This window comes from Cyprinodon variegatus, unplaced genomic scaffold (genome assembly GCF_000732505.1).
Source record: "Cyprinodon variegatus isolate N-32 unplaced genomic scaffold, C_variegatus-1.0 Scaffold276, whole genome shotgun sequence".
NCBI classification, from domain to species: domain Eukaryota; kingdom Metazoa; phylum Chordata; class Actinopteri; order Cyprinodontiformes; family Cyprinodontidae; genus Cyprinodon; species Cyprinodon variegatus.
The window spans coordinates 740,005-746,309 of record NW_015150729.1 but is presented as its reverse complement, the minus strand read 5'-3'; positions in this window follow the sequence as shown (position 1 = coordinate 746,309).

Sequence of the window (6,305 nt, the reverse complement as noted above, 5' to 3'; positions counted from 1 at the left end):
GCTGTTTTAAAGCTGATAAACCTGGTGACGTCAGGTCTGTTTAAAGCAAGGATGCAGTTACTGTGTTAAGACTATCTTATAGAATTACACCACACCTGAGGTACAGTAAGTCAGATCACTTGTTTCACGTACACTCCCAGTATTTCAGCAGATTCATGATGGAATACGTTTGTAGATCTTGTAGAGGTTCATATCGAATTTGATTCTACTTTCAGTCCCTGTAAAGGACGGTGCAAATTCAGCCTTTTTGGTCAATGGCAATCAATTTGGTCAAAGGTAAATGATAGAGGTAGTATTAGTTTATAAGAACAAATTTTTAAAAAATATCTAAAGGAAAGTTTAGTGTACAAAGAAGAGGATTCAGAGATTTAAACAAAGGTTTAGTTTTTTTTTGTTCATGCAAGAGATTCATTAGTCATGGATGACTAAGCCCATTGTCTGTCAGTACCTAATTATAACCACACTACAAATAACCTTTAAAGGCAAAGTCTTAGTTACACTAACCCTAGTGCTCTGGCCTAGAAGTTTATCGTCAGCATGTAAAATCCTGTTAGTGGCAGCCTATTGGAGAACAAGATGATCATTTCTGATGCAGCTTTTAACGTTCAGCTTTAAAGGAAGGTGTTACCAGTTTGCAAAAAATATTCAAGTTCATAGCTAGGGATAAAATTGGATTGTGTGGCATTTCTTTGTATTTAAATGAAACTAAGTGCAATCAATCGTCATTAGACAAGAACAAAATCATAGCAAAAGCGTGAAGTAAAACATGGTCAGAAAATAGAACCATAAGCCAAGATTTAACATCTGTACGAGTACTTTTCAAACTTTTCACAGGTGGGCAAGACGATGGATGTGGAAAAAATGTAAACGTTTTTATCCAATATGGGGGTACATACATGAAAAAGTGTGTTAGCTGCAGGTTAAATCTATTCTAGGGCTTTACTTTGATAGTTTGTCATTAAATCAAGGCAAATTGTTTTGTTCAATCAAAAATAGGTAAAGAGATGTTATAATGTAGGAATAGAGGAAATGGAGAAAAAATATGTTAATGGGCTTAAGTGCTAATAATTAATAGTGTTGGGACCTTTAGCTAATCCCACACATTTTCTGACTAGGAGTTTAGAGACTTAATTAGATTCTGATGCCATTCTTAGGTCCATTACTTTCTCTCACTAGGATTTCAACTTCAGGTGTTTTTTCCATCTAACAGCAAAAGGAAAAGGATACATTTGTACATTTTGGTCGTATTCAATTTGAAGTTCTAACCGCTAGAAATATTCCATCATTTTAGACATTTTGGGTAATCATTGTTCTTCATTTATGATCAAACTCTCATGTAGGGTTTTCATCTTTTCTTACAAGCAGTGTACTTTTTTTTATTGCTATCTGACAGGCGCCACCTGTTTTGCCTTTGTTGGTACTATACCATTTATTGAGTTTTTGGTGTAGGTGACTTCTGTAAAGCTGTATCTCTAAAGAAAAGACCAACATTGTTAAATAATCACTGCCCTAATGAGAAGGATCTTCATGACACGGACAAAAAAACAAAACAGAAACAAATTAGTGTATATATACGGTAATAAATATCCCTTTAAGTTCAGCTGTCTCCTCATTTACCTGGATTCTTGAAGGTTTCCCCACAAGACTGAAGAATCCAACAGATTAGCACCTAATTCCAGGTAAAAGCCGTCTGATTGGCTGATCTCTGATCAGAAATGTGTGGGTGTGGAGCAGCGATCTAATTTGGTCAAAGCTTTGGATAGAAATAGTGGCCACACACACTGAGGCAGACAGCTTAAATCTAGCTAAACCAAACACACATTCTGGTTTCAATTTGGCTTCAATATCTTGTTCCAGAGTGGGGATATAGACATAGAGAAAAAAGATAACATTGTTAAATATGGATCATATTAAAATTCTGTCCCAATAGAACCAAGATTATATTTAACCCTAAATCCCTAAAATCGGCCTTCTTTGTTAAATGCTGCATTATTTACACAATATATGGAGCCCTTTAAGGGACCTCTAAGATGAAAAAGATGTGAACATGTTAAAAACTATGAATATTTAGATTAGAAACAAATAATATTGTCCTTAAATAAGTATACTTAAAGAAAACATCCTTAGGGATAGACTTAGCATGTTGTAAAAAAAAAAATTGAAGTCACAGCATATAGATTTTAACCCAGCAGCAGTGGATCTTCCTACACTATCACCCAGGCGACAAGCCTTTACTTACTGAAGACAATCTAGGACAAGGGTCAAAGCTAATTAGAGAATAAGCAAAGGTCAGTGTAAATCCTTTGAACATTACCAATGACATGTTACAGGTTAGATTATATCACAGACTAGTTAGAGACATCATAAAGAATCACAGTGATTGATTATGTAATTCTGTATTTTTAGTTCTAGTAACAACTAGAGATTAGAAAACCCCATTTTAACTCTTCACTACAGAGCACTTTAAAGAAAGCAGATTTACTATGACAAATTTTCAAGGGGATTAGACTCTTTTTGCATAGAATGAGATGACTCCTTCCTCTTCCACTAAATACTCTCCTAGTCACACATTAAATTTAAACACATAATCAGGAATTCAACCAAGAGGATCATGCTGACACTTTTCTCTCTGACTGTGCCAATTTGAAATAATGAGTGAGGAGGAATTAGCCTTACAAATCATCCAATACCACATAGCTGCACTGCAGGATTTTGTACTAAAACAGTGTTTATGTAATAGCTGCTGCAGCACCAACCCTCTGTCATTAGAAAGAGTTATTTTCAGTGACGTACTAAGCCTTCAGTTGGTGTATATGTTTTTCAGTATTCAATATGAACAAGTGTTTTAAAGTGACTGCAACATGCCATAGAAATCATGATTGAAAAAAGTGCATATGGTTAAGGGAAGATTTCAGTTGTTTTATATGATTTTTATCGTTCTTCTTAGTATTATCAACAAGATTAAAAATTAATTTTGTTATTTTCATTCCTTTAAAACATTAAACATTTAATTTGTATATTTTTAGGACTTTTAATGCAGATTTCCCTCAGGAACAGTATTCACAGTATATGCTGCCACCTAAAAGGCATTCTTGTTACCAAGAGTCTTTGCTGCCCTCTTCTGGAAATAAATGTATAGTTGTTGACTATTTACAACTTTGAACAAAATCTGAAAATGCCTAATATTCAAAAGCACCATATCATTTTTTTGGTAAGTTCTTTTTATTCTTGTGAAGCATCTTTGGTGGTTGATTTATAGATAAATAAATAAAAAACATATGCTAAGTTACACTGAAACAGCCTAATCTTCTTCAGTTTCTGTCTAGTTTTATTTTGGACAATTAAAAATAGCCTGTCAGATCATTTAAAGGAGTGTAGAGTAAGATATGGCTTAACCTCATAAAGGTTAAAATATCATTAAGCATTTATAAAGAGAGAGGGGACAGAAATGGGGAAATTCGGATTTCTCTTATTGAAAACCTAAAAAATCATAGACATCAAAACCTTGGTATCAACAAGATTATTATTATTATTTTATTATTATTATTATTATTATTATTATTATTATTATTATTATTATTATTATTATTATTATTATTATTATTATTATTATTATTATTAATAGATGCAGGTACATCTGGTAATCATCTGCAAAACAGTTAAAGGGTATTTTTATTATAAGGATATTTGGTGAATAATCCCTAAATGGTGAAGGTACAAGCATGCAAGTTCTCTTTTACAAGATATATATCTATATATAGATATATATCTTCCAACCAAAAAACTTAATTAGAAGTACAAATGGTAATATGTATCCTTTTTTTACTGTATGTGCCTGTTGATGTTCACCACACGGTGGCACTGGTATTCAGAAAAAACAGAGATGTCCTTTCTACCAGTATTTCCAATCCCAGCTCTAAAGTATTCCCAGATTTCTATTAATGGATTTCCTTGGAGACACCTGCTTTGATGGAATAAATATACATATACTTTATGTCCACATAATCCTAACATAACCATATCAATTCAATCCTGTGATCAGGGTAAAATTTCCTTTATAGGGTTTTTAAGTTTTTAAAAAAAGTGCATATTTGTGAAGTGGGGGTTGATTGAAACATGATTTTTTTATTATTTTCATAAAGAAAAGTCTGGGGGGGGAAAGTGCAAGTTGCACAGCTTAGTTGAGGCAATAGTACTGCAAGTAGACAAATAAATATGTTTTTTTCTAATCTTTCCAAAATAGCAAAACGTCTGATTGGACTAAGAGTGATCATGAAAGTTTATTTACATGCATTGCTACAGTTTCTCACTTTGATTTAGGTTTTTACTTTGGACTATTTGAACACATAAAAATGATTTTGATCTTAACAAATGAATTGTTGTTCTAGAGGTATGGTATTGTCACTGCTGTAGAAAGTTATTCTTACTACAGTATATAGAGCACTGACATGTCTCTCGATGTGGTAATAGTGTTTCCAGGGTTATGTGTACTTTAGTTTATTTCCCCGGTGTTTACATGCAAATCAAAAGCTTCAGTTTTGTTCTTATTTGACCATAACCAGTTCTGTATGTTTGCTAAGTCACCGAAATGGCTTGTGCCAAGCTGCACTCTACAAGTCTTATGATTTGTCAATGTATTTGTTGTTTATTGGCCTGCTTTTTGTTTGGAAATAACCTGACTAGATAGATTAATAATGTCTAGCATTCAGGTTTAGTTTTACACATCTCTGAATTCTCCCCTCCAATCTGTTTTGGGAAAGGAAGGAAATTTAGCAGAATCTTTTGAGCTGATTGGACAAAGTGGCAAATTGTACTCACCTACTAGTTTGGTTTCAGTAAAAGAACTTTTGCAAATGAAACAGTAGTAGACTCCAAGAGGAACCACAGAAATGTAAGCTTTTATGCCCTTTTTAATCCTATTTCCAAGATGGATTTGGAGAAAAAAAAGATATAATAGCAGCAGCTACGTATGTCCTTTTGCGTTGCCGCGCATTTTTGGGGTTTACTGTGGGCTAGGCACCTCTTGCTTTCATCACAGCTTTTTCAGAATCCGCTGGACCTACATGGAATGCTGCAAAGCCTCTTCCCAGAGAGAAATGGAGAACAGTCCATGGTGGGGGTGTGAGAGCTCATTGATGATGTTACAGACTCGGGACACGCACCACTGGGATGACATGTCTTCAATGGAGTAATGAGGAGTCCCGATGATCCTCTGTGCTCTTCTCACCACTCTTCTCACCTTCTTCTAGTCTGAGGCGCTGCAGCCTCCACACCACACAGTGAGGTCAGAACGCTCTCAGGACACAGCCCTGAGGGGAGTCTGTGCCTAATTAGGCAGGGAATTCTATATTCTATTTAAATTGGATTCAATTCATTCATTTATAGAGTTCCATTTAACAACACAAGTCATCTCCGGGTGCTTTACAGAGACAATAAAGTCAGACTGGTTAAAAGTTTCTATCAAAGAAAACCAGTTGATTGCATTGAGTCATTGACTTGCAAGACATTTTTCTCCTAGATGAAGATGCAGCTCCCTTCCCTCGCACCCAAGCATGCATGCAGCAATAGTGGAGAGGTAAAACCCCTATTAACAGAAATAAATCTCCAGCAAAACCAGACTCAGTGTGAGCAGCCATCTGCCCGGGTCAACTGGGGTTCAAGGAGACAGATGCATACAGAAAAAAGCAGAGATACAAAAAAAAAATAGCTCCATGGGTGAGGCCCCGTCCAGGAAAGACACAGCCAGGTAGATGATCTCTGTGCCAGTTGCAATGTAAAGAACAGGAGTATACTGAAAAGATCAATTCCAAGAAATTTAAACAGAGATGTTGATGGCAGCAGCACAGCTGATATTTCAATCAAGGATGGAGTCACAGTCAAACAGAAAAACCCAGGTGAGGCTACCATGACAGGAAAAAGCAGAGAGAACATAACATTTTAGGTGGAAATATTGCAGATTGGAAGAACAGAGAACGACGAAAAGGGGTCTCTTTGTCCTACAGCAGCATAAATACCAGGTATGGAAAATAAAGTAGTCAAAAAAAATTGATTATTAATAAAGCAGTAGGACAGTAGGACAAATACACAAAGTAGGATATCTTCACCAGACCAATTTTTCTTTGACAAAACTGATTAAACTGTCGGATTTTTTAAATTTTTTTATTATTTTTATTTCATGGTAATTTAAATTGAAATACCTGAATAATGAAGTGCAGATAGATAGATAGATAGATAGATAGATAGATAGATAGATAGATAGATAGATAGATAGATAGATAGATAGATAGATAGATAGATAGATAGAT